General features: G+C 41.3%; 1 protein-coding gene across 10 annotated transcripts in view; it reads right to left on the bottom strand.

Moving 5' to 3' along the window:
• SPATS2L (spermatogenesis associated serine rich 2 like) overlaps nucleotides 1-25,300 on the bottom strand; it is a 190,892-nt gene that overhangs the window by 103,322 nt on the left and 62,270 nt on the right. Inside the window, exon 1 of one of the 10 annotated variants that reach the window (XM_005202658.4) lies at nucleotides 10,815-10,930. The exons of 7 other annotated variants lie outside the window; for them this stretch is intronic. The gene's annotated coding sequence lies outside the window, so the exon portion shown is untranslated. Of the gene's footprint in view, nucleotides 1-3,528; nucleotides 3,686-10,814; nucleotides 10,931-25,300 lie in introns of those variants that run through there. 2 more of the 10 variants (XM_024976697.2, XM_024976707.2) reach the window with 2 other exon arrangements.

Raw genomic sequence — 25,300 nt, 5'->3', positions numbered from 1 at the left:
CCTTTATCATATTTTAATGACTATAAATTCATGATCTCTAGTCTCAGAGGCACTCTTAAAACTGCCCATAATCATTGTTTCCTAAAGTTCTTTAGGTTTTAAGCCTTTGGTATCCAATCTTCTTTGAGAAGTGTTCCACTATGAGAAGATCTTTATTCTTAATATCTAGCTGTGGCATTACCTTCTCATCTGGTCTAAATCTTTTTCTATTAGTAAAGAAGATAGACTGTAAGTCTTCTATAGTTTCAATCTCTTTCTGAAATTGAGCACAAATGACTTACAATGGACAAACAGATTGGTGCAGAAATTAGCAGCTAGATAGGCCAAGATATCAATATACTATCCATTTGCATGTTTTGTCAACCCAGATTTACTTTCTATTTGCTTTTTGTCAATCAAGAACCACTGAAGCTCTTTCTTATATTCTTTGACTTTTGCTACAAAGAGTATATCTAGAAGACTTCCCTAATGATCCAGTGGTTAAGACTCCATGCTTCCAATGTGGCCATAGGTTCAATCCTTGATTGGGGAACTAAGATCACACCAAGACAAATAAATAAGTGAAACAAAATAGCTTACCTCCAAGCTAGAAAAACCAAGAGTGTATCTAGATTTGATACATTTCAAGGTTTAACTTGCAAAAATTCTGATTTCTCCCCAGCATTTTCTTTTAAGCTTAGGTCTTAAATAAAGCATAAATTCAGATCCATTACCTTCTATTGAGCTTGGCAATATGTAACCTTATCACCATTCAAATAAGAATCCATATACTACTATCTATTATTAAATATTAATGTTAGAAACAGTAAAATTTTATTTTTACAAGCTTCCAAATGATACTGCCACTAACACATGAATTTGGGCACTGTGGTGGGGGAGACCCTGCACACTCAATCACCAGAGAGACAGCTCCTTTCCATATACTCTGCAAAGAGTGCCCATCCCATTGGATACACCTCCCATTTCACTAACTCTTCCAAATGGTAAATCCTGTATCCTCTGCCTTGGCATAAGGGAGAAAGTAAATAATGCTAGCTGGCAAATAATGTCTGAATTTCATTCTCATGTACTTTTGCCCCTGAGAGTTACTAGTAAAAGACAATAGGATTATTTTCTGATTATCCATAACAGTGAATAGAGATGGTATGTGAAGTATAAGGACAAATATCAGGTGTTTTTTTTTTTTTTAACAAGCCATAGATGTGAAACCTTTGATGAGTTACCACAGTGCCTGCAAGATGGTCAATAAGCATGATATCTGACGATATATGAATGGTTGATTTTCTTATTCAAATGGAGGTTCTGGCATTATGCAAACATACACGGCTTACACATGGATTTTTCTGCATGTGATAGTATATGTATGTGTGAGAGAGAACGAGGATGGGGGAGGTAGTGAAAGAGACCCAGGCTGCAACAATGGAGTAAGGAAGGCTCAAAGGATACAGGAGGACTTGGGGCTGTTTGTCAGGATGGATCTGAGCCACAATTCCTCTCATTAGACTAGATTAGCTAAGTCTTCCAGACACTTCTACTCCTGCCATTAAAGAGGTGTGAAATCTGATAGAAAAGGTTTTTGTTTTTGTTTTGCTTTGATGTCTAAGATTTGAGTGTGCAGCATTTTCTAAAGCCGGAGTGTTGTAATCTACAGAAGAATCAGGGAGGAATTCCATGGAGCACAGAAAATTTCTGAGATCTGAGTAACTGGCAGTATGGAATGGTGAGCTAGATTCACAGAAATACACAATTTCCTTGGCAATTCCCTTTCTCATTGACCTCAGCGTCTAAGTCAAGGAAGACTCTTCTTTGGTTGTGATGCCAGTAAGATTAATTACAATATTATTTTGCGGTGGGGAGGAAAATGCTGGCTGTGAGGGTAGAATGGGGCTATTACAGGTTCCTCAGATGGGAAAATAAGATAAAAATAATTTCTAGGGAGCTGTTCTTTGTCTATTTTACGCTCTTTTTTTCTTTTTCCCCCTGCATGAAGGGCTGCCTCTACAGGCAATCCCTTCCAGCTGGACTCTAATGGCCTCTGCATGCCAAGGCTCTCCACTGGTTGGTGTGTAACAGAGAGACTGAAAAATCAGCTACAGCTCCACTTATGGAAACTAGAGGAAAGATTTCAATATAAATAGAAAGTAAATCTGGTTTGCCTTAAAGAATTAAGAGTTTAAGTGGTTAGAATTAAGAGTTTAGATAGTTAAATTGGGTTTCATTAATAAAGATGACAACGAGGACAAGGCTGATCTTCATTGTCAAAGGTCCTTGCTGAGTGTCCACACCTGGGCTTGGCAATAGCCTGCCCAGAATACTCTGAAGCACGCCTCGCCCTGGCACAGCATCATGTGTTCACTGCCTTTCCTCTGACCCCCTCGCTCCTCTGAAAATGAAATTGTGCTATGCCCCTGTTTTCTGGGATTCTGTTCTCTGTTATGAACTGTATCTGGACAGTCAGATCCCCTGAATATGACTTGTTTAATTTGAATAGTTAAGGAACTTTTCCTCTAAGAAACCATATCTTGGCACCTCCTCCTAAATGACAGGTCCAGAGTTCAGCAACTTGAAACTCCATCCCTCAAAGCTGCAGATCCTTTGGGTTAACCTGAGAAGCCTTGGATGCTGTGAGTGAGAGACAGAAGTCTGGGGCCAACAGATCTCCTATTTCCTCCCCTCTCACCACACTTGGTCACCACCCTTGATGGTCTGTCTATCAGTAACATAGCTTGATTTCAGAGTTTTAAATCCAAAAGAAAGGTACCGTGATCCCACACTCTGACTTCTTGGGAAAGAACTTGGTTTCTAATCCTGTTATCACTTAAAATTGCTCTTAGAACACAGCAATGACTGAGGCCTAACTATTCAAATCCACAAATGCAGAAACACAAGTCCTGATCCTGGAACAACATTTCAACAGCTTAGGAATGTTTGAAATTTTTTTTCCTGTAATTTTATACTTTGGCTTTCAATTTTACATATAGCCCAGAGAAAAATAAAGATCAAGGAAACTGTTGAAATTTTATTTATGAAACCTCAGATTAATCTCTTACCTCAGTCTAGATGCATGTTCCATAGTCAAAAACTTATTAGGAGAGATATCAGTCCCAAAGGAAAGAATTTCACTGTTTATCACCAATATATTATCTGTATATTTCTCCAGTGTAAAATTAATAATGCACAACTATAGTTACCACCAATCACTTCATGTACAAAGTTATATCAAACTGAACTTACTTATGCAAAAATCTTACTTAAGTAAGATTATGTATTAATGCTAGTCAGAAAATCTACTAGTTTGTAAAAAAGAGAAATATTCTTTATGAAAAATAAACCTGAAGAGTATAAATTCTGGAACATATGTTTGTTTCATCATTTCTAATTAATATAATTCAGAGAAGGTTAATACATACAACAACCTGAACAATTGAAAAAGATATTACATATATATTAATATATCTCATGCAATCATATAAATTATAAAAAGTTAAGAGTGTAAAAGAAGGTGTTAGTTGCTCAGGCATGTCTTACTCTTTGTGACTGCATGGACTATAGCCCACCAGGCTCTTCTGTCCATGGAATTCTCCAGACAAGAATACTGGAGTGAGTAGCCAATTCTCCTTTCCAGGGTATCTCCTGACTCTGATCAAACCAGGGTCTTCTGCCTTGTAGGTGGATTCTTTACCATCTGAGCCACCAGGGAAGCCCAATCTCTGTTTTCGCTTGTTTCACTGCGTAGGCAGTAATAAAAGTTTCACTTTTGTTTCTCTGAAATCTATTACTACTCTTAGACTAACTTTCCTGTTCTCAGGTATCCTATTACTTTTCTGGAATGGAATTTAGAGGCAGAGGAAATACATAAGAAAAGAAAAACTTAAATAATCATTTTAACAATTTTTTCAAGGTCATTTATGCAAAGTCCTCCCATGATTTATAAAAACCTAATAGAGAATGTCAGTTGGTATGGGAGCGTGGAGGTCAGAAAAAAGAAACTTACTCATATCATTTACTTGCAAAGCCAGATTTGAATGCGGGCTGGTCTGAACTGGAATGTCCTGTAAAATACTTCCTGGATTTCAAAGGCATGCTAAAGAAAAGGAATGTAAGCTGTCTCAATACTAATTTATGTCAATCGTGTGTTGAAATGATAATATTGGATGTGTTGAGTTAAATAAAACATTATTAAAATTTAACTTCACCCATTTCTTTTCACTTTTTTTACTGTGACTACCAGGAAAATTTACACAGCCTATGTGGCTTACATCTGCTAGAAGCTGGTGTCCTGGAGCAGTGGTTCTTTGAGTGGGCTTCCCAGAGGAACAGCATCTGAGAACTTGTTAGAAATGTAAATTCTCAGCCCATTTCCAGAAGGACTGGATCAGAAGCTTTGGGAGTGGGTACAGTGGTCAGTGCTCCAACCAGCCCTCCAGGGCATTCAGACCCACAGAGACCAAACTGTGAGATCTGCCGCCTGGGAATATTAAGAATGGGCCTCTTCTTTGATCCCAGCCACTACACACAACAGACTCTCCAGAAGCCTAGACAGATAAACAGGGTGTGGGGGCTTAGGGGTGGTTTCCTACCAATTACCTTGTTAGGGAATGGTCATTTCACCAACATACTAATTATAATAATAGCAATAAATATGGAGCACTAATATTGTGCCAGGCACTCTCCTTAGTGCTTGACATGAATTTATCCATTTAACCCTTATACCCCTATAAAGTAGAAACTGATTATCCCCATTTCATACACATGAAGGCTGAGCAACAGAGGTTCAGTGACTAACCCCGGGTGCATGGTAAGTGACAGGGCCAGGACTCAAGACACAGGCATTGTGACTCTGGAGCCCAGAGCCACTGTGCTGGAAACACTTCAAAACCGTCACAAACAAGTCATGGAGCGTATATGAACTGCAGGAAGAACTCTGCGAGGAGAATAAAACCAGTCCCAGTCACTGCCTTCTCCAGTGAGGCAGGGATGTGATGTATGCCTTGTATTATACATTCACAGGGCACACAGACTGCAGAGCGAACCACGAAACTCGCACGGGAATGGGCGGGAATGTACCTATTATAAAGAGATGGCTGTTTTCCTTCAGCTTCTGCCTCTGATGAGAGTGTTAGAAGCTGCATTTAGTGGGCCGTTGGCCAACAAGCTGCTTCCTGGTTCTATGATGCTGCCCAGAGGCGCCACGACATTCCAGGGTCTAATGTTTAACTACTACATCTTTCTAAATTAAAGTAATTAAAGTGTCTCTGTAGCCAATTTTTGTACAGCCTTGACAGTGTTGGAATCACATAGATCTTGAGACGTCATCTTGTGGCTGCCTCAGAGAGGAAGAATCGGGGCTGATCTTGTGGTGCTAAGTGCTAGGTCATTTCAGTCGTGTCTGACTCTGTTGTGACCCTGTGGACCGTAGCCTACCAGGCTCCTCTGTCCATGAGAGTCTCCAGGCAAGAATACTGCAGTGGGTTGCCATGCCCTCCTCCAGGGGATCTTTCCCAACCAGGGATTGAACAGGAGTATCATGTCTCCAGCATTAGCAGGAGGGTTCTTTTATCACTAGCGCCACCTTTCAAGCCCTGATCTTGTGGGGAGGAAATCAATTATATGACGTGACTGGAAAAGTAGCAGAAAGCCTCTCAGTCAAAACACAGCACCCCATGATCTACCAGAGTGTCAAAGCCTAAGCTGGGAAAATCTCTTAAGAGATATCTACACTCTTACTTAGCTTATGGCATGCTATCATCTCCTGGAGAAAGAGTGACTTCATACGTTAATTTATTTCATTCTCTACTGCCATCATTTGGCCCTTCGCAGAGAGTGGTGCTCTGAGAGAATGGGAGACAGGACAGGTAAGACAGAATGGGAGACAGGACAGGTGAGTTTTGATAGAGATCTAGGGAGAGGCTGCAAATTTATCTATGGGGCCACCATTCGTCCTGGTGGAACATCTGAGCAGAGGTTCTAGGTTGTCAGAGTATAGCATGAGGACCTCAGGTCTCCAGCTGCAGAAAAAGAGGATGGAGTTCTAGGAAAGGAAAAGTAATTTCCCTCTTACCCTTTGAGTTCTTAGTTGGGACCCCCATAATAAAAGACAGATTAATATGAGGAAAAACAAACACATGCTTATTAACATGTATATCTCATGGTATCGCTCAGTTGTATTTGACTCTTTGCAACCCCATGACTGTAGCCTGCCACGTTCCTCTATCCATGGGATTTTCCAGGCAGGAATAATGGAGTGGGTAGCCATTCCCTTCCCCAGGGATCGAACCCACGTCCCTTGCATTGCAGGCAGACTCTTTACCATCTGAGCCACAAGGGAAACCCCGTATCTCATGGACACATGGAAGATGGTCAGGAGAAAGTGAAGAATTCTCCCCAAAGTAGCCTAGAATTCAGGATAAATACCATCTTAACAGGGAAAGCAGAGGGGGTACAAGCCTCTGAGGGGACAGTGAATGATTTTTAGGAAAGATAAACAAGTCCTTAAAAGGGCAGATGGAAGCTATGATAGCTTGTGACAAAGTCTGCTGAGTGTGGTGTCAATTCTAGTCTCTTCTTCTGTGAGGAGAGTCAACATGCCCCCTGCGAGTTTCACCAACCAGGGAGGGAATTTATGGCAACTGAGTTCTTCTTGGACGATCTGTCTTTAAGCAGAAAAGCGGAATTCAAAGAAAGCCTCTTCCTGTATTTGCTGTTTTTCAGTGCCCATAGCTCACCAAATACACCAAAGCAGCATATTTGGGGGTACCATGCTCTGAACTCCCCAGGCATGTTTTGGGATGGCATATTCTCCAACCTTCAGAGCACGGGACCTCTGTGGCCCTTTTCAGCTCACAGGTACTCAAGTCTGTAACGGCCCTTGGGGTGATAGGAGCAGTGAGCAGCCAGAGCAGCTGAAAGCTGAAAATTTACCTTAAAAAAAAAAAAAAAAAAAGACATGGGTGCTATCTCCCATATATTTGGCTATTTCTCTGTAAAGATTATCTTTAAACTGGCCAAGGACTAACTGTCCAGTCGCCTAAGCACAGTCAAGGGGACTGACATGCTAGCTCAAGAGGGAAACAGTGCTCCCTCTATGAAACTGGAACCTTGTCTAAATGTAACAACATACAGGTTTTCCATTGCTCAACTTTTCCATTGTTTAACCTCTCTTCCGTTTTGTGCTCTCTTTCCTTTCACTCCCACCTTTGCTGTTCCTTATCTGGTCTTGTAATTACTGAGGTCTCTCATATTCCAAGTACTTCAGCTCTTTCTTCTGTGGTTTAATTCCCACAGTTTAATAAAGGTTCTTGTGCGGTGCCTTGCTCCTTGGAGGAAAGTTGCTTTAATTATTAGGAATGAGGACACATAAACAATGAAACAGGGAACGGTGGCTGAAATACGACTTTCATATGAAGACTCCTAACCTAGACTTTTTTTGTTTAATTTGGAGGGGGAAAAAAAGATCTCAAGGTTGCATTTTTATTCAAAGACACTTCAGTGGACTAAACCCACTGTTAGAACAGCTTCACGGAAAAGCATTTTAGGGGCAAATGTCAGGGGGAAAAAAATTCACATTTAAAAGCCCAGTCTCTGCCTCTTTTGAAAAGCAGAGTTAGCCTTTGGTTTAGAAATGTCACTGCCTACTAAGTTCTTTGTAGGGGGAAGAAAGAAAATTGAATGTTTTCTTTAAACAGGTCATTAACAGTCAATACTTATTTGAAAAATCCTGCTTCCAGAGGCAGATAAAAGCTTCCAATCACTTAGGATATCACTTGAGCATATCCAGGGCAAGATGGGCTGATGCAAGTTTCAGACCTTTCTGAGAGAATGTCTTGACTCAACAGCCCTGGGTGCTTGTAGAGGAGGCAGAGTCATCTGGATTGTACGCCCTTGTACACACTGCACACACAGAGTGGTCTGGGAGAGCACAAAGCAGACTTGATGGCGAGCCCAGCTTTGCATTTTCCATTTTAGTACCGGCAAATGCGTATGAATGAAGATTAACCATTTTTGCATAAAGTGCCAAACCACCTCCTCACTCACTGCAGCAGAATGCAAATAGGAGCAAAAGAGCAAAGGACAGCTAAAATAAACGCGTAGATCTCAGGCCCCTGAGAACACAGGGGGAGGGTGCATGGCAAGCTCTATTAGCATTCATCTGTGGCCTGATTTTTCTATTTAATTTGAAATTATTTCATTGCATAGGTCTCTGACAGCTCGAGAATATAAATAAATGCCTTTTTCTAAAAGTGACCCAATGCTGGCTCCTGGAAGACTCTGCTTCTGATTGCTGGGCTTTCAAGCAAACATGTGTTTCCATAGAGATGTGGGTGAGCGGGGCCCAGTGCAAGTACCCACTTGTATCAGCAATTCAATTATGCTCCGTTCTTTCAAGATGCAATGATGTCAGCTCAAGTCTTTACAACAGGCCCATCCTCAGAGATGCCTTGGGAAAGGTGAAGTGGCTGGCGTTTTGAGGTTCGGAAGAATAAATCCATTCTCTCCAAGCATGCTATAATAAGCTGTCTGCCCACAGATCACACCGCCTTGCCCACCACCCCTCTGCTGCCCACGGAACAAATCCCAAACCCCAGAAGCTTTCAGACAAAAGATCAAGCACAGTTCTCCTCACACCCCTGAGCACCAAAGCACCTCACACCAACTCCCCAAATGTTGAAAAGGAAATAACAAGCCTTCTCTTTTTTTTCCCTTTCCCCCAGCTCTTTACCCAGCTATGGCAATTCCTACACAGTTTTTTCTTAATATCTGACAAACATTTACTAAACACCTACATGCTGGGCTCTACAGAGAATGCTGGCAATGGTCACAAAATGACACTTATGGAACTCTTCCTGTAAACCCCAGGTGGCTCAGACTGTAAGGAATCCAGGTTTGATCCCTGGGTCAGGAAGATTCCCTGGAGAAAGGAATGGCTACCCACTCCAGTATTCTTGCCTGGAGAATTCCATGGATAGAGTAGCCTGGTGGGTTACAGAGTTGGACACGATGTAGCAACTAACACACCCACATACTCTCCTGTATACACAAGTATGAACTTGGGCACTTCCCAAGTATGAACTCATTTAATTCTCATAAAGACCCTGTGGAGTATGTTAACCTTCATTTTATAGAGAAAGAAATGTGAGCACACAATGGTGAGCTCCTCAAGTCACACTGCAGGCAAGTGCCTGAGCTGGGATCTGAACTCGGACCTCCTGACTCCAGGAGTTCAGTTCAGTTCATTTCAGTTGCCCAGTCATGTCCGACACTGCAACCCCATGAACCGCAGCACTGCAGGCCTCCCTGTCCATTGCCAACTGCCAGAGTCTACCCAAACCCATGTCCATTGAGTCGGTGATGACATGCAACCATCTCATCCTCTGTCATCCCCTTCTTCTCCTGCCCTCAATCTTTCCCAGCATCAGAGTCTTTTCAAATGAGTCAGCTCTTCTCATCAGGTGGCCAAAGTATTGGAGTTTCAGCTTCAACATCAGTCCTTCCAATGAACACCCAGGACTGATCTGTTTTAGGATGGACTGGTTGGATCTCCTTGCAGTCCAAGGGACTCTCAAGAGTCTTCTCCAACACCACAGTTCAAAAGCATCCATTCTTCGGCACTCAGCTTTCTTTATAGTCCAACTCTCACATCCATATATGACCACTAGAAGAACCGTAGCCTTGACTAGATGGACTATTGTGGACAAAGTAATGTCTCTGCTTTTTAATATGCTGTCTAGGTTGGTCATAACTTTCCTTCCAAGGAGCAAGTGTCTTTTAATTTCATGGCTGCAATCACCATCTGCAGTGATTCTGGAGCCCTAAAAAAATACCTGCCCCCAAAGGAGCTTAAACCATGTGACAGAGATAGATATACAAGCAAAAATACAGAAAAGAGGAGGTGGGGGAGGAAAGCAGCATGTGGACTCAGGAAATTAGACCTGGAATTGAACTGGCTTAAGGTTTGGGGCAGAGCACCACTGGGGTTGCGATCAACCCAGCTAGCCAGCCTCATCAGAGGGTTAGGGGCAGACTTGCAGAGGGGGTGGGCTGGAAGTCGGCTTGTTTTTACAGCAAATCTTGAAGGGAAACACTGATACCCATCTCCAAAGAAAACACGCACTGCGGTTCTGCATTATGGCTCTGGCCTGGCAAAGAAAAGTACTAACAAAACCTGGCAAACAAAGCTCTACCTTCACCGCCAGTTCAGGGAAGTGGTCTCATTTGTCACGGAATAAACATCTGGTAAAGAAAGCCACCATCTCTCCAGAGCGTATTCTGGTTTCAAAAACCTTTCTTCTAAGGAACTCACAATATTCCTGCTTCATTAAGTCAGCACCCTCCTAGTAAACACTGAATGGTTTTCTCAAAGTAGCGGAGAAAGTCAGGTCCCGTCTTCTTCCTTGAAACGTTTGCCCCTGGCACTGACTGAATCAAAACAGGCTATGATGGCATCTGCTGGGAGAGAAATGCTAGGGAACTGAGGCAGAAGAGAACTAGAGGCAGCCGGACCCTCTCATGCCTCCTTCCCCAACCCAGTACCATTGCTCCTAAGCCTTTCTCACAAAATCCACCTCAACTCACTTGGTAAGGCGTCCAAATCAGGGCTTCCCATGCCCGGCTTGGCTGCCTTTCTCAACAGACAGATAAGCCTTTCCCCTGAACTGACCACCCTTAGCAACTTGCTTTTACTGTGTCCAGTCATCTTAACAGTGTGACTCAGGTGGAGTCGGAGACTGGGATAAGTAGCAGGATCCTGAGTGTGGTGGCTGGATAACCAGGGGTGGGATGGTGGCTGAGGACATCTGAGGCTTGGAGGGACTCACCTTCTGCGAAAATGCTTGTTTCCTTTACGTAAAACTGCCCCGTGCTCTGGCTTTCAGGCCTCTGTTAGCGAATGCACAGTTTTTCGTTCTTCCCCACTTGGGGAAGGTAGAGCTGTAAGATTGAACTTGGAACTTTTACACCGACTGCCCCAGAGACTCAGAGACAGTGCGGGCGGGACCGCAGTCATCCTTCCAAAGGTCAGTTTCTGAGAATGTGAGTCAGTTAAGGGCTTCTAATCTTTCTGTGACACCAGGATAGGCAGGTCAATCAATCAGCAAACATTCCTCGCCCTGCACCTCCTCCCTGTTCTAAAACCTGTTCCTGGCTCCAGACCTAACTGGAGGCAACTGCCAGCTAATCTTACACCCAATGAATAAGGTACTACTGTGTCCAGGGGTATATACATTTTATTTGGGGTGATGCTCTCACCCATAGGAATGAAGTTTTTTAAAGTGGATTTTACCAATGAAAAGCCAGTGTGAGGAGCTTGGGGGTGGGGATAACCATTGGAACTCAGAAGAGAGAAGGCTTTCTTGCCTGTCAGGCCTGTGCCACCTACAGGCACCGTAGTCTTATACATGTTTGTTTGCTGGTTTGATATTTAAAAAAAGAAAGAAAGAAAGAAAGAAAAATCCCTCGTAAATTCAACACATTCTGAGAAAGGCACTATTTCTCCTTAGGTTCAGGCCTCTCTTTGTCCCCATCGTCTCACTAACTACTCCCAGGCAGTCAGCCAGAGAGCTTCATAGCCAGCCCTGTGGCAGGGGTGTCTGCATTAATTATGGTGCCATAGTCACCAGACACACAGTATCTTTGGTGTTTGTTGTTCAGTCGCTCAGTCATGTCCAACTCTTCATGACCCCATGAGGTGTAGCAGACCAGGCTTCCCAGGCCTTCACCATCCCCAGGAATTTGCTCAAACTCATGTCCATTGAGTCAATGATGCCATCCAACCATCTCATCCTCTGTCGTCCCCCTTTTCCTCCCACCTTCAATCTTTCCCAGCATCAGGGTCTTTTCCAGTGAGTCAGCTCTTCGAATCAGGTGGTCAAAGCATTGGAGCTTCAGCTTCAGCATCAGCATCAGTTCTTCTAATGAATATTCAGGGTTGATTTCCTTTAGGATTGACTGGTTTGATCTCCCCTTGCTGTCCAAGGGATTCCCAAGAGTCTTCTTCAGCACCATAGTTTGAAACCATCAATTCTTTGGTGCTCAGCCTCATTTAATGACTACTGGAAAAACCATAGCTTTGATTTAGCTTTGTATTGGCAAAGTGAAGTCTCTGCTTTTTAATATGCTGTCTAGGTTTGTCATAGCTTTTCCTCCAAGGAGCAAGCATCTTTTAATTTCATGGCTGCAGTCACCACCCACAGTGATTTTGGAGCCAAAGAAAATACAGTCTGTCACTGTTTCCATTTCCCCCATCTATTTGCCACAGAATCAGGGTCCCCTAAATGATCACAAAGAGGAAACACTGCCCATTTTCTGCTATTCAGATTCTTCTTTATCTTCTTATGATAGAAAATAAGTAACTGCAATTTACCAAGTTTGAATCTCAACTCTGCCTCTTACTGGTTTGGGGACCTAGGTAAGTTACTCAACCTCTCTACACCTTCATTTCCTCATCAGTAAACTGAGGCTATTTATAGTAACTACCTCAGAGTGTAGTAATGAAGATGAAATGAGTTCATATTTTTCAAGTGATTAAAACAGTGCTTGGGGCACATTATGCATTATAAAATAAATCTAAATAGATAAATAATCTCATCAATTCCTCCAAAGCATATGTGGTTGCTTTCCTCCATCTTCACTTTGCAGGTGAAAAACTACGCCATAAAAGGCTATGGTCATGCATCTGGCCAGTGATGGAGCTGGTCCTTGAAACACAATCTTCTGACCACAAGTTGCCCTCATGTAGATATACCCTTTCCTCACCATGGATGCTGCCACTTTAAATGAGGCAAAGGGCAATTAGAGGGAGTGTGGGTGGCAGCACAAGGCTGAGGCCTGACTGCAGCATCCTGAGAGACTCCCAGGGCTCGGTGTCCACAGAGCCATTTGTTTATCATGTTCTTAAAATTTCAGCACAAGCAAAAGTAAATCCAAGACTATAACACCTCTTCTTTGTAGAATGACTCAGAAACCCATGCCAGATCACACTTTCCTGCCCTATGTTGGCAGGTGTGGTCAGTGCTCTAGTGACCAAGTTGACCTTCAAGGTACTTGTCTTCAGAGGGCAATGAGCAGCTATAACACGGAAAGGATAAAGTTCAAATAAAGTCTTAGAGCTAATAACAGAAGAGCTTAAAAATTATGAAATCTCCTTTGATACATGCTGATTTTAGGTAATTGTATCAAGATGGATAAAAGAGAGAATTAACATAATTTTAATGTCCTTGAATTTATTCTAATGCAATCACAGATAATAAAACTCATTTTGACTGATAGGTTCAAAATTCTAGACATCATATTCACTGCCTTAGCAAATTTTATTTCAATTTCTAGCTATAATAAAAAATAAAAATTTGCCAACTGAAATATATGCTGTTTTGGGAAAATTAATAAGTACTTTTAAAAAGTGAATTACAGAAAGAATCCCTTCCTTTTAAAAAGCCTGTCTCTGACCAATTCAATTTCTCCTTTCTCTTTTCCAAAGTACTTAGGAGAGTGTCCTTGACCTTTGAAATGTTCAATAAAGACATGTGGAAAAAGAGGAATAAATGTCTTCTCACTTTTATTTTTCTTTTCTTGGTTGCAATGATTTACTCCCCAGGTTTCAACATCAAGTATTGGGGAATCACTTAAAACGAGCGTTGTCACCATTGAAACAAGCGGTGTCAAATGCCACTCTAGCCACCTCACTTACACACCCTCCAATCCACTCCTTCTCCTTCTCCCCTCTTATCTCCAACCCAGCAGTGTTCCAGCCAGTCATGGACACTGAAGCCCTCTATATCTTCCCATATTGGACCCCACGTATCCCATGTCTTTAACCAGGTAACTTTCCCAACATCTCCTACTTATTTTCTTAACTCAGAGACTTGTATGCAGGATAATCAGGTAGCTAGACTAGCCCTCCCGTTCACCTCCATCAAAGCTCTGTCTGAAAATGTATCTTTTCTATGGAATATGAGGAAAAAAGAGTGGTTTCTAGCCCAATGCTAAACACATTTAACCACTAACCTCACCATTAAATACTCTCTAACTCCATCTATACGTATGGATTTTCGTTGCTGTTGATACCCTTATGCACACTATGGGTTCTTTGTAAACCTTCTCACAAACTGTCTGCTTATTTCTTTAGTGTACAGCAATCAAAGGCCTGAAAGCATACACCTTGCTCTGAGTCTCAGCCTGCCCTGTGGCTCAACTCACACTGGGTGAAGTTTGGAAGGTACCAAATGCTTATGACTGTCTATAAGCCACAGCGATATATAGTTTAATCTCTTCCAAATCATTTTTCTAAAGACTGAATGATTCAAAACTGGTTTTTGTACAGTAGTTCAAATATTGTACAGGTCTCTCAAATAAATATAATACCATATATTACTTCCCTTTGAAAGACTTTCTGTTAGTCATCCAATCTACTTTAAAGCAATTTTGAGGTGTAAATGTATTAGGTTTTGATAACTTATCTGATGAAAAATATCCATCTCTCACAGCCTTGATTCCATTTATACCCATTCTTGGCAGATGATAGAGACAAACAATCAGGGCTGTCTGGCTTTTTTCACTAATGTTAAACATTTCATTACCCTGCTGTAGAACACGTCCTCTGAGTGTGCCTTCCATGGGTGGACACTGCATGTGTAGGGGTGTGCCTGTGTGTATTGCTGTGGGAAATAAGACTCAATGCCTATTCCTGAGGTGTGTATATTGTAGGGGTATGAGTGATGCCAGAGCCAAGAGGAATTAGAATCTTAAATCATTCTGAAATGACTACAACCATGTTTATAAAACAGGCTTCTCGGTGGGTGAGATGGCTTCAGTTTAGGTGGGTTAATCAGGGGAGAGGAGGCGCTCTTTTGCACTGCTTTGAGGCAGTACTGCCAATGATGTGAATGGCATTTCAGGTAAGAGAAAGAGCAAAACCAAAACCTCTCTGGCATGAACGAGTCAGCCATGCATGAGGCCAGAAAGAAAACCCACCTGCACAGTCCACAAAACTCAACAAAATATTTACTGGGAGTCCATTTATGTGTCTTGGCTAGATGAGATGTGTTTAGCTAATGGTAACTCAGCGTAATTTTAAGATAGGCTTCTGAAGGAGATAAGATTAGCAGGCAGTAAGTAATTAGATGACATCAGAAGGCAGTATGTGAAAAGGTGTTATGTGCTTTGGTTTCAATTATACGCTTGTCCTGTTCGTAACAGCGAAGAGATAACATCCTTGTTTCGTTTTCCTTTTAGCAACTGGGAGAGTTCTTTCTCATTCCCACCCCACCCCAACTCCACATCCCACCCCACTGTCAGAAACCAGACTCTATTTTCTCTGCTATTCTTGAAATGCTGAATTAAACACTGGAGTTTTGTTGTTTTTTTAAACCAGTTCAACTTGATTCTTTGTCCTTACAGTTTTGTAAAAACATTAGTTTTAATCTGACTAACACGAAAGGCCTGCAAACAAACAAAAGCTATGAAGCCAAGTTTCACTTAGCTCTAGGAAAGAAAGTCATAAATTATATTAAAGATTTCATTTGGTTTTATTTTTTACCTGGGAGATGACCAACGGCTAATACTATGTACTTTACCAAATTCAGCCTTGAAAAAGAGATAATTAGACACTGGAAACATATTCCTGTTGTTTTACTAAATGCTTCTTTTAAAAATGAGGAAGTCTTAAAGAGGAAAATGTCTCTGAAAATTAATCTACTTAGAAAAAAAAAATCTATTTCTGAATGGCTATCAGCCAGACTTAACTTGGTTTCATTTTTCATTTCAAGCTTTCAAATAATATCTCACTAGACAAAATGAGAGGAATGGAAGTCCTTACCCCATTTTTCTCAGGGAAGAAATGGGGTAAGAATTGAGGAAACACTACAAAGATGACCTAAAGGTCATAGTTTTACTTTAGTTTTTAAAAAATCCTGAAGCTATGCTGTATAATGGGAAAAAATAAATTTAGCTATGACAAAGCATTCCCCTTCTTCAAACCTGTGAATAATCAGTCTGTTGCTTTACAAAGACTTCTCATGATAACACTGCTATTCCGATAGCTCAGTTGGTAAAGAAACTGCCTGCAATGCAGGAGACGGGGGTTTAATTCCTGGGTCTGGAAGATCCCCTGGAGAAGGGATAGGCTACCCACCCCAGTATTCTTGGGCTTCCCTTGTGGCTCAGCTGGTAAAGAATCTGCCTGCAATACAGGAGGTTTGATCCCTGGGTTGGAAAGAACCCCTGGAGAAGGGACAGGCTACCCACTCCAGTATTCTGGCCTGGAGAATTCCATGGACTGCATGGTCCATGGGGTCGCAAAGAGTCGGACACGACTTAATGACTTTCACTTTCATCCTTTACTGAACATATTCATTCATTAGGTATTCACTTAGAAAACACTGCCTAGCACCTTCTGTGTCAGGCACCAGCCTACTTGTTTGGGGCTACAATAGTGAAGAAACACCATGCCGTATAATTTTCTCTTTATGTCTACTTCCTGAGTCCTCAGGATGTTCCTGCAAGGAAGGTGTTATTGTTGCCATCTTCTAGATGAGGGAAACTAGGCATTGAAACTTTAAGGCCAAGGTCCCAGAGCCAGTTAATAGCAAGAAGGGGACTCAAACTCCGGGATTGACTGCCAAGCTTCTGCTTATTCCACTAGTCTGCTGCCATTGTTTTGGTTCAACGCAAATAAAGGGACTCATTTAAAAATTATTTAGTGGGTTCATTCCACTAAATTGAAAAACCTTAGTATTCCCTAGAACTAGAATCAAAAATGGAAAGTTGACTTGGTTAAAAAAAAGTCAAATGGGGTAGAAAATTATTAATGGGAAAAAGAACAATGATTTAAATTTTGCTCTAAGATTGCATTTTGTTGACAATCACACTATTCATTGGTCATAGTGAGCCAATATTAAATGAAACTCCCAAGACTTTCTGATTTGCTGTAAGTCCTATCTTTCCAATCTTTACTTTTGCAGTTGATTTATTTGGAACTTGAGTGTATGAGTTTACATTTGGCTCAAATTAATTTTATCTTTATTCACTGGGCTAATTTTTCCATTCTATTATTATTTTGGGGGTGGGGGCACCAAAGCTCTAACTTTACATACCTGTACATTTCACTTTGTTGTTGTTTATTTATAGTTGCTAAGCTGTGTCCAACTCTTTTTGCGATCCCATGGACAGCAGCTTGCAAGGCTCCTCTGTCTGTGGGATTTCCCTGGGAAGAATACTGGAGTGGGTTGCCATTTCCTTCTCTAGAGGATCTTCCCGACCAAGGGATCGAACCCATGTATCCTGTGTTGGCAAGTGGATTCTTTACCACTGAGCCACCTGCGAAGCCTCACATTTCACTTTGGTCATCCACATATTGATGGATATAATTCATATAACTTATGCCATTAAGTAAACAGTCTGGGCTTGAATCTCAGTTCTGCCACCTATAAGCTCTGTGACCTTGAGGAAGTTACTTCAACCCTCTGTGCTGCTTATTTGTAAAGTGGAGATAAAAATCTCAACTATATAGGACTATTGTTTTACATAGATGAATACATACAGAGTAACAGAAGAGTTTAACAGATGGTTCTTATTTCTATTATTTTTATCAGAGTAATCGTCATTCAAGTCATTGATAAAGGATCTAGAAAATAACACAAGTAGATGTCAATAGATCACCCTTGGATCACATGGACCCATTCTTTAGCACTTCTTGGGCTTGGTTATGCAAACCTAGCTGTGAATCCACTTGACTATTCTTTTATTCAGTTCATAGTTCTCATTAAATTCATAATAGGATCTTGAGATGTTGTGAAAACTGCCTGGATGAAATCCATATACACCATATCTACCACATTTTCTTCATCTTGCATTCTAGTTACTCTAGTGAACAGGAAAATCATTTAGTCCTGTTTGACTTCTTCTTGGTGCCTAATAGTTACCTCTTCCTTTTCTGAGTGTTCTCAAAAGTTTCAGAATAAATTTTTGAATTTTCCTGGGATTTCATATTTTCTACTTTTTGTCAATCACCAGGCACTTGGGGGGCTTTCCATTCACAAATGCCTCCAAGATGGCTGGCTAGAGTGGAACAGTTACAGGCATGAGTGTTCTCAGGCTACAGCCTGGGCCAGGAGACCCCGATCCACACCAAACAGCTAAGGATCTGGTGTTTCACGGCTGTGGGCCTCAATTCCCTCTTCTTTACATTTTGTTCTGTCTTACCAGGTGAGAAATCATGATCCTTGATTAAAAGGCAAACATAGGAAGAGATGAATAGCCTTTTGTTTTTCTCATCAGAGGTCCTATCCATTTCTTGTTCTTTTTTTCTTCAAAAGTAAAACGAAAGTCTACCAAAAACAAATAAACAAACAAACAAAAACAATAAAAATAGTATCCCAGTCTTGACAGAAATAATAACTATGTCATTAGCAAAAATGGGCATAGTACTGAACATCACAAGCATTCCAGTTTTCTATGTTTGGCTTATTTTGTCACCGTCATTTTCTGTAGCATTGTTCCTTGCCAGCCTTTTAAGTCTCTTTTGTTGTTTTTAGAATGTTTTACATACTTCAGCTCACTCTGGACTTTAGGCTTCCTGACACTATTCTAATGGGATTATCTCTCTCTTTGGTATTTGTTCTGTGTTATTTGCCTCTCCCTGCATTCTTCTTGAAATGGTCTTTTATATTGTGAGTTACTTTGAGCATGCCCTTTATAGCCGCAGCCATTTCTTTTCCTCATTAGTTAGAACTTTTAACCCTTTAATTCTAATCATTCAAAAAACTGAACTGTTAGACTTGGAATGTGTGTGTGAAGGTGTACATTATCTTTGATAATCTGGAAAAATATTCATGATTATATTATCAGCATTTCATTATTGTTTACTGCTTACTTCATTACATATATAATGAATTGTGGGTGTGAGTATATGTGGGTGTGAGTATATGTGGGTGTGTGAGTGTCAGCTTTGTGCCAGGTACTGTCCTATTTGCTAGGATACAAAGATAAGTGTGAGAGATGCAACCCTGCTGTCTTAAAGCTTAAAGTGAAAGTGTTTCACTTTTAGTTGCTCAGTTCAGTTCAGTTCAGTTCAGTTGCTCAGTCGTGTCCTACTCTTTGCGACCCCATGAATCGCAGCACGCCAGGCCTCCCTGTCCATCACCAACTCCCGGAGTTCATCCAGACTCACATCCATCGAGTCAGTGATGCCATCCAGCCATCTCATCCTCTGTCGTCCCCTTCTCCTTCTGCCCCCAATCCCTCCCAGCATCAGAGTCTTTTCCAATGAGTCAACTCTTCGCATGAGGTGGCCAAAGTACTGGAGTTTCAGCTTTAGCATCATTCCTTCCAAAGAAATCCCAGGGCTGATCTCCTTCAGAATGGACTGGCTGGATGTCCTTGCAGTCCAAGGGACTCTCAAGAGTCTTCTCCAACACCACAGTTCAAAAGCATCAATTCTTCGGCACTCAGCCTTCTTCACAGTCCAACTCTCACATCCATACACGACCAAAGGAAAAACCATAGCCTTGACTAGACGGACCTTTGTTGGCAAAGTAATGTCTCTGCTTTTGAATATGCTATCTAGGTTGGTCATAACTTTCCTTCCAAGGAGTAAGCATCTTTTAATTTCATAGCTGCAATCACCATCTGCAGTGATTTTGGAGCCCCAAAAAATAAAGTCTGACACTGTTTCCACTGTTCCCCATCTATTTCCCATGAAGTGATGGGATCAGATGCCATGATCTTCATTTTCTGAATGTTGAGCTTTAAGCCAACTTTTTCACTCCTCTTTCACTTTCATCAAGAGGCTTTTTAGTTCCTCTTCACTTTCTGCCATAAGGGTGGTGTCATCTGCATATCTGAGGTTATTGATATTTCTCCCGGCAATCTTGATTCCAGCTTGTGTTTCTTCCAGTCCAGCGTTTCTCATGATGTACTCTGCATATAAGTTAAATAAGCAGGGTGACAATATACAGTCTTGATGTACTCCTTTTCCTATTTGGAACCAGTCTGTTGTTCCATATCTAGTTCTAACTGTTGCTTCCTGACCTGCATACAAATTTCTCAAGAGGCAGATCAGGTGGTCTGGTATTCCCATCTCTTGAAGAATTTTCCACAGTTTATTGTGATCCACACAGTCAAAGGCTTTGGCATAGTCAATAAAGCAGAAATAGATGTTTCTCTGGAACTCTCTTGCTTTTTCTATGATCCAGCGGATGTTGGCAATTTGATCTCTGGTTCCAGTTGCTCAGTCGCGTCCAACTCTTTGCAACCCCATGGACTGTAGCCCACCAGGCTCCTCTGTCCATGGGATTCTCCAGGCAAGAATACTGGAGTGGATAGCCTTTTCCTTCTCCAGGGGACCTTCCAAACCCAGGGATCGAACCCAGGTCTCTCGCATTGCAGGCAGATTCTTTACCATCTGAGCCACCAGGGAAGTTCTTAGAGCATAAACCTTCAGAGTAGAGATGAGTGCAGGGGAATTCTGATTGAGCCTGACACTGGACTTGTCAAGGGGTTTTCAGGAGTTTCGGGAGCACATAGAAAGGGCCCTAATCTGAATTTAAGGGTTGGGTTTCTCATTTCCTTTGTCATCTTCTCTTTTGGAGTCTCAGACTATAGAAGCACATCTACTTCTTTGACTATTTGAAATTTCCCTCCTGAAGTCCACAGCATGTCACCTGCTCCCTGGTTATCACAAAAGCAAGATGACATCATGGCCACTGTCTTCCGAGTGCCTGAACGCAGCAGATGCCCACTGAATATCTGTTGAATAAATGGACACACATTCTTTCCACTTCTATTTCACCAATAAATCTCTTCTTGGTTAAAATTTGATCCCCAAATAGACATTTCCTTCATCTTCTTTACCTTTCTTTTCTTTTTAAAATTTGCATTTATTTTTGACTGTGCTGGGTCTTCATTGCCACACAGGCTTTTCTCTAGTTGCAGAGAGTGGGGGCTCCCTCTGGTTGTGGCGCATGGGCTTCTCATCGCGACGGCTTCTCCTGTTGCGGAGCACGGGCTCTAGACTGAGCAGACGTCAGTGGTCGTGGCTCTTGGGCTCTAGAGCACAGGCTCGACAGTGGTGCACAAGCTTAGTTGCTCTGTGGCATGTGGGATCTTCCTGGATCAGGGATTGAACCCAGATCTCCTGCATTGGCAGGCAGATTCTTTACCACTGAGCCACCAGGGAAGCCCTTCTTCACCTTTCTAAAGATGAAAATGTCAGTTAGGTAAACTGGTATCTAAGATTTGTCTTCATTTAAACATGAATAAGACTTCTAGTGATGCCCAAAGAGCTTAAGTCTCTCCACACCCCTACTAACTACCTTTGTGTCACTTCTGTACTCGATATCAGAAGTAAATTAGACGCCTGCTTCATATGGTTGTGCAGTCTAAGTTCATTTATTTGCTCAGAACTATTTATTGAGTGCTTGCTATGTGCAAAGAACTGTTCTGGGCACTGTATTCTTTCCTTCTTCCTTTTAACTTCTCCAAACATGTCCTTCCCTGCATTTTTGGCTATTCACACTTCTGACTCTCATAGAATGTCTGGATTCCTGCTCCATGGGAACAACTCATTTCCTTCTGTTTATTCTCCATCAAAAATACTGCCATGGACCAACTTTTTCTTAACTGCAGATTAGTTAAAACAGGTTTCTCAATCTTCTGATAATGAAAACCTTTCTTATTTTCCTATAATGCTATTTGAAATTTCAAATTAAGTAATCTAAAAAATCAGAGCTACAAGACAGCATACTACATTGTTTATAAAACAGTCCTGAACTTCCCTGGTGGTCCAGTGGTAAAGAATCCATCTGCCGGTGCAGGGGACACAGGTTCGATCCCTGGTCTGGGAAGACTTCACATGCTGTGGTGCAAATAAACCTGCGAGTCACATCTACTGAGCCCATGCTCTAGGGCCCAGGAACCGCAATACTGAGCCCATGCACTTCAACTACTGAAGCCTGCATGCTCTAAAGCCTGTGCTTTGCAACAAGAGAAGCCACTGCAGTAAGAAGCCTGTGCATTGCAACCAGAGAGTAGCCCTGCTTGCCAGAACTAGAGAAAGCCCACAGGCAGCACAGAAGAGCCAGTGCAGCCAATAATGAAATAAATAAATTAATTAAAAATTAAAAACCCATATCACTCATTAAAAATAATAATAATAAAACAAAATAGACCCTCACCACCCACCATTAAGAATCACTGACATTAGTCATGGAAATAATTAACATTTTAAAAGAATATGGCCAAATTTAGAATATTCAGTTGATCATCAAAATGATGAGTAACTTTCAAGATTTAAACTATATTTTATTTAGCCATATACCCTATGTTTTGCATAAAAATTGGAATTCACTTTCAACAGTTCAGTTCAGTTGCTTAGTTGTGTCTGACTCTTTGCAACCCCATGAATCGCAGCACGCCAGGCCTCATTGTCCATCACCAACTCCTGGAGTTCACCCAAACTCATAAACATTGAGTCGGTGATGCCATCCAGCCATCTCATCCTCTGTCGTCCCCTTCTCCTCCTGCCCCCAATCCCTCCCAGTATCAGGGTCTTTTCCAATGATTCAACTCTTTGCATGAGGTGGCCAAAGTATTGGAGTGTAGGACATGTAAATATGAGCACTACTTTGTTAATTTTTCTAGCCTACTTTTTGAAAAGTAATTTAAGTAATCTATAATAAAATGCAAAAGCTGTTTCAAATAAACCACCACAATTTTCCACATGAAATAAAGATACACTCTTACTTTCTTAAAAACATAGATTTTCATCAAGGTTTTTGTACCAAGTATATGAGTCATTAAATCATTTTCACTGGTTGTGATTTAGAGTAACTTGTAAGTAGAGGAACAACAAATGCATTTGTCTTTGGTGTTTTCCTGATGTGCTGCTAAAAGACTGTGCTCTGTCCAAACAAGGTCATGGCCAGCTGACCTGGAAGCAGGCTTTGCTGAGCCACAAGGTCAGAGATCATCATGGATTGCTACATAAGCAACAATATATAAAAGTAAGAGGAAAAGAAAGAGGAAAAGAACCCTGATGGTAATTACCCTATAAACTAGCCATATACAGTTTTGTCCAAAGATAAAAGAAATTCTGTATTGGACAAGATAACTTTCAGTTAAAAACAGAAAATAAAATATATTTATAGTGAGTTTACCTAGAATACTTATGTTATTGCTGTCTTAACCCATCAGGTGTATCATTTTAATAACATTGAAATGAGCAAGGCTTCGTAGTAAGGTTAAGAAATAATTTTGAGGGGTGAGCAGGGCGCGGCCCAGGTCAGCGGGAGCAAGGTTCGTGCTGCACACTCAGAAAAAAAAAAAGAAAGAATTTTGAAATTCAGCTTTTAAGTCTTGAGTTAGTCATAATTACCAGGAAACAGAGAGCAAATTTTAGGAAAAATTAATTGCACCTACAGAGAAGGCAATGGCACCCCACTCCAGTACTCTTGCCTGGAAAATCCCATGGACAGAGGAGCCTGGTAGGCTGCAGTCCATGGGGTCGCTAAGTCGGACACGACTGAGCAACTTCACTTTCCCTTTTCACTTTCACGCATTGGAGAAGGAAATGGCAACCCACTCCAGTGTTCCTGCCTGGAGAATCCCAGGGGCGGGGGAGTCTGGTGGGCTGCCGTCTCTGGGGTCACACAGAGTCAGACACGACTGAAGCAACTTAGCAATTGCACCTATAGAAACTCTTAGTAAATTACTACTTCAGATTACTACACATAAATATTAATGAAATACCTAAACATGTTTAATTTAGTAGCAAGATGTACTTGAGACATGGTAAGATTCTGATTCCTATGATAATAAGCACTAAGAATGTACATGGAAGCAGCCTCCAAAATCTTTAAGCTCAGATGCAATCTTGTAGTTTGACATGGATTCCCTCATAAGGGATAACCCAGCAGACATCATGTGTGAGTCACTGCAATGATTAACATTTCATATTCATATTCTTATAGCTGGCATGTTGGTAGTTCTCTTTTTCCCTTTCATTTTCATATCAAATATTCCACATTGTTAATATATGGTATTATGTCCATTACCAACTCAAGTTCACCAAAAAAAAAAAAAAAAATTCAGCAAAACTTGCAGATCTTTTTCTTATTTGATAGTGCTGTTCTCATATAATGGCTTGTTTAATTACCTTCACTTGAAATTATTAGTACAGTAAAAGATTTCATTAAGCCCCTCTAGGTAAAAAATTAGTGGACATAAGAACAAAACAGTGGACATAAACAGAATTTATCATTTTCTCAGGCTTAAAAGGCTCCTTTCAGATGTTTCTATCAGTGTAGATGCAGAGAGTAATCCAGCAGAAAATAAGCCCTTGAGTTAAGGACAGAAAAATCAACACAAGAACAGGTATGAATCTAATGACCATTAATATACATATAAGTGGATGAAGTGAAATAATCAATCCATGTTCAAGAAATGAATTCTGTGGCAATGCTCCCAACTTATCATTTGCAAGATGTGACTGACTACTGATTTATAGCTTCTGGATGGCTAACGAGTTGCATTAGAATCCCAACATGTTCATGATTGGAAAGAATTTCATATCATCTCAATGAAATTTCTCTTTTCATAAATGAGGAAACTGAGGGCCTACAGTTTCCTACATATAAAGCAAAAGTCACACACTAGAAAGTGGCAAGGCAAAGGCTTCAACAGAGGTCTTTCATTCTCTATTCATTCAAGAAAACTTTATTAAGCACTTCCTGAATATGAAGGCTGTGACAAGTACGAGGTAGAAAAGTAATAGTGAATGAAAGATGGACCCAGCCTCAGAGAACTTTGATTCTGGTGAGGGTTACCAGATAGATAAACAGGACACAATTCAACACAAACTATTATAGAGGAAACACAAGTTTTATTAGATGACTTTGACTTGAGGGTGGGAGCAAATAACTGAGATTAGGAGGATCAGGGGAGGCTTCCAGATGGATGCTAGGTCTAAGCTGTGCCCTGAAATAGACAGATAAATGGGTTACAGTGAAGAGGAAAAAACTAGGAAGACTATGATCTTAGCAAAGTGACCAGAATAAAACAAAGCACAGATGCAAAAAAGATTCAGGGCTGATGGGGGTGTTCAATATCCCTAAAACTGAGTGAAGAGAGAAGAGATGACTCCAAAGAGAGAAAGGTTTGTGACTCAAGTAATGGAGCTTCAGCTTTAACCTGAGGGGAGCAAGGTGTCCCTGAGTGGTCCTTCAAGGGAGTGAAATGGCCGGATGCATATTTCAGGAAGAATTCAGGGGCACTGAGGGGATCAGACTGGAATGAAGGGCAAGAGAAGTCTGTG

The sequence above is a fragment of the Bos taurus genome, chromosome 2 (assembly GCF_002263795.3).
Source record: "Bos taurus isolate L1 Dominette 01449 registration number 42190680 breed Hereford chromosome 2, ARS-UCD2.0, whole genome shotgun sequence".
Taxonomy (NCBI): Eukaryota; Metazoa; Chordata; class Mammalia; order Artiodactyla; family Bovidae; genus Bos; species Bos taurus.
The sequence above is the reverse complement of the archived record's forward strand: the minus strand, read 5'-3'. Positions and strand labels throughout refer to the sequence as shown.